Genomic DNA, 4,283 nt, shown 5'->3' with positions numbered 1-4,283 from the left:
GGCTCTCATGAACAGACTATGTAACAGTTTCTTCCCCCAAGCCATCAGACTCCTCAATACCCAGAGCCTGGACTGACACCTTACTGCCCTATTGTCCTGTTTATTATTTATTGTAATGCCGGCACTGTTTTGTGCACTTTATGCAGTCCTGGGTAGGTCTGTAGTCTAGTGTAGTTTCTTTCTCTGTGTTGTTTTTACGTAGTTCAGTCTAGTTTTTGTACTGTTTCATGTAACACCGCGGTCCTGAAAAACGTTGTCTCGTTTTTACTGTGTACTGTACCAGCAGTTATGGTCGAAATGACAATAAAAAGTGACTTGACTTGAGACACTGGGCTGGAGGAGGGGGAATCTGATAGGAGAGGGTCGAAGGCCGAGGAAAAAAGGGAAGAGGGAGGAGCACCAGAGGAGGTGATGGGCGGATAGAGAGTGGGAAACAGGAGTGGAGGACGGTTGGGTGGGCATTACCAAAAGCTTGAGAAATCAATGATCACGCCATCAGGTCAGAGGATGCCCAGATGGAATATCAGGTGTTGCTCCTCGAACCCGACTGTGGCCTCAGCGCGGCAGTAGCGGAGGCCGTGGACTGACATATCGGAATGGGAATGGGAAGTGGGATTAAAGTGGTGGCCGCCGGGAGATATCCACCGTCTTTTGTAGGTTTTTCCACTCAAGGGGCATTGGTGTTCCCGCGCCGGGCGGTGACGCAGCCCGGTTTCTATGCTCTCCGCCACACATCCAGAGAAATCTGTCGCTCTTTCTGGAGGCAGGCGGCCGGGACGCGACGTGAAGGCTTCGGGCACCCTTAAACAATACAGGGTGACTGGGCGGGGCGCCTGCCCTCGCCCGGAGGCGCCAACCCTCCTCTCGATCGAATGTGGATCTTCGCTTCCAGATCACATTGTCGCCGAGCCCCGATCCTGGTACTTCATTCCATTGATGAAGAAACTGAAGAAGTCTGCCGGGGAAGTTGTCCACTGTGGCCAAGGTATAATGAGAAGTCACCAGCAAACGCGAAGAATTTTGGGATCCGGCTGCACTCTGACTCCCGTCGTGGAACTCATAACACGCACAGGGGAGGACAGAGACCTGATCACTGCTGCTGCCGTCACCCTGTGCCACCGGGACGCGGGAGCTCGCCATCGTGCGCATGCTCACTCCGTTCAAACCAGGAGGGGATCCCGCCGGGCAGGTCCACGATTCCAAGATCAAGTTCCCACTCCCACACCGGATTCCGCATCGCCAGCACAAGCCGTGTCCTGCCACCAAGAGACCGAACGACTTCCTTTGGAAATGTATTGATACGTTGTGTTGGATCTGTGATAGATAGATAGATAGATACTTTATTCATCCCCATGGGGAAATTCAACTTTTTTTTCCAATGTCCCATACACTTGTTGTAGCAAAACTAATTACATACAATACTTAACTCAGTAAAAAATATGATATGCATCTAAATCACTATCTCAAAAAGCATTAATAATAGCTTTTAAAAAGTTCTTAAGTCCTGGCGGTAGAATTGTAAAGCCTAATGGCATTGGGGAGTATTGACCTCTTCATCCTGTCTGAGGAGCATTGCATCGATAGTACCCTGTCGCTGAAACTGCTTCTCTGTCTCTGGATGGTGCTATGTAGAGGATGTTTAGAGTTATCCATAATTGACCGTAACCTACTCAGCGCCCTTCGCTCAGCTACCGATGTTAAACTCTCCAGTACTTTGCCCACGACAGAGCCCGCCTTCCTTACCAGCTTATTAAGACGTGAGGTGTCCCTCCTCTTAATGCTTCCTCCCCAACACGCCACCACGAAGAAGAGGGCGCTCTCCACAACTGACCTATAGAACATCTTCAGCATCTCACCACAGACATTGAATGACGCCAACCTTCTTAGGAAGTACAGTCGACTCTGTGCCTTCCTGCACAAGGCATCTGTGTTGGCAGTCCAGTCTAGCTTCTCGTCTAACTGGACTCCCAGATACTTGTAGGTCTTAACCTGCTCCACACATTCTCCATTAATGATCACTGGCTCCATATGAGGCCGAGATCTCCTAAAGTCCACCACCATCTCCTTGGTCTTGGTGATGTCCACCACCATCCCCTTGGTCTTGGTGATGTCCACCACCATCCCCTTGGTCTTGGTGATGTCCACCACCATCCCCTTGGTCTTGGTGATGTCCACCACCATCTCCTTGGTCTTGGTGATGTCCACCACCATCCCCTTGGTCTTGGTGAAGTCCACCACCATCTCCTTGGTCTTGGTGATGTCCACCACCATCTCCTTGGTCTTGGTGATGTCCACCACCATTCACTTGGTCTTGGTGATGTCCACCACCATCTCCTTGGTCTTGGTGATGTCCACCACCATTCACTTGGTCTTGGTGATGTCCACCACCATCTCCTTGGTCTTGGTGATGTCCACCACCATCTCCTTGGTCTTGGTGATGTCCACCACCATCCCCTTGGTCTTGGTGATGTCCACCACCATCTCCTTGGTCTTGGTGATGTCCACCACCATCTCCTTGGTCTTGGTGATGTCCACCACCATTCACTTGGTCTTGGTGATGTCCACCACCATCCCCTTGGTCTTGGTGATGTCCACCACCATCCCCTTGGTCTTGGTGATGTCCACCACCATCCCCTTGGTCTTGGTGATGTCCACCACCATCTCCTTGGTCTTGGTGATGTCCACCACCATCTCCTTGGTCTTGGTGATGTCCACCACCATCTCCTTGGTCTTGGTGAAGTCCACCACCATCCCCTTGGTCTTGGTGATGTCCACCACCATCCACTTGGTCTTGGTGATGTCCACCACCATCTCCTTGGTCTTGGTGATGTCCACCACCATCTCCTTGGTCTTGGTGATGTCCACCACCATCCCCTTGGTCTTGGTGATGTCCACCACCATCTCCTTGGTCTTGGTGATGTCCACCACCATCTCCTTGGTCTTGGTGATGTCCACCACCATCCCCTTGGTCTTGGTGATGTCCACCACCATCTCCTTGGTCTTGGTGATGTCCACCACCTTATTCTGTGTGAGAATAAAAGTCTGGCTGACAAAAAAAAAAGAAGAAACTTGTCAAAGTTTTAAAAGTCATCGTTATACAAGGATTCACGTCCTTGCGGGCGTTCACAGTAAACAAAGGAATTCGATAGAATCAGTGAAAAACGACACACAGAGGCCGACAAACTACCAACGTGCACAAGATGACAAACTGCAAATAATAAATACTGATAAGTAAATGAAACTGAACAACGATTTTTTGGGAGGTGTTGCTTCCTGAGAAATTATTTACGCTTCTGATAGACGGCTTGAAGCTGAACACCAGTATAATCTCAGACCACTTGTATCACGTCGGGATTTGGAGGAACAGGAAATTAACTCTTATTGAATATAGTGTGTTTCACTGCTGACGCTTTGCAATAGTTCAACCCAGCTGAAAATGTTTTGTCGATGATTTTCGTTTGTACTCGGTGCCTGAGGCTCCTCGCTTAAGTGCCCAGCAATAATCAGCCGGCATTGACGGATTCCAGTTGCCCCGATACCATCTCTCCATGACCACAAATGTCCTGGTGAATCCTTTCACCGTGCTCGTCACTGACAGCAGCCAAGATCTGCAGGGCAGAAGTCTAAATGGGAATGGAGAAAATGAATCTTTAGTGACAGGTAGCACTTCGTGGTTTAGTATGCTTGAAGCATGTCGTCAACCAGCCGCACGTAGTTTGGTGCTCTGTAGTTGCCAAGAAAACTTTTCAACAACGTCCTTGAATGCTTTCCGTGTGATTTTCTCCGGTCCCACTATAAGTTCTTCGAATTGCCTGTCATTGGGTGACCTGTTTGATTTGTGGGCCAACAGAAATGCCTCCCTTAATCCTGGCATTGGTTATTCTGACTTGAATTATGAATTGAAATAGCAAATAGGAAGGATGTGGAAGCATTGGAAAGGGTACAGAGGAGATTTACCAGGATGCTGCCTGGTTTAGAGAGTATGGATTATGATCAGAGATTAAGGGAGCTAGGGCTTTACTCTTTGGAGAGAAGGAGGATGAGAGGAGACATGATAGAGGTGTACAAGATATTAAGAGGAATTGACAGAGTGGACAGCCAGCGCCTCTTCCCCAGGGCACCACTGCTCAATACAAGAGGATGTGGCTCTAAGGTAAGGGGAGGAAAGTTCAAGGGGGATATTAGAGGAAGGTTTTTCACTCAGAGAGTGGTTGGTGCGTGGAATGCACTGCCTGAGTCAGTGGTGGAGGCAGATACACTAGTGAAGTTTAAGAGACTACTAG

At 49.2% G+C, this 4,283-nt stretch overlaps 1 pseudogene; it reads left to right on the top strand.

Moving 5' to 3' along the window:
• The first annotated feature begins 717 nt into the window (after positions 1-717).
• Positions 718-1,327, top strand: LOC140741405 (large ribosomal subunit protein eL20 pseudogene; annotated as a pseudogene).
• The last annotated feature ends 2,956 nt before the right edge of the window (positions 1,328-4,283 follow it).

This window comes from Hemitrygon akajei, chromosome 18 (genome assembly GCF_048418815.1).
Source record: "Hemitrygon akajei chromosome 18, sHemAka1.3, whole genome shotgun sequence".
Lineage (NCBI taxonomy): Eukaryota > Metazoa > Chordata > Chondrichthyes > Myliobatiformes > Dasyatidae > Hemitrygon > Hemitrygon akajei.
The sequence above is the reverse complement of the archived record's forward strand: the minus strand, read 5'-3'. Positions and strand labels throughout refer to the sequence as shown.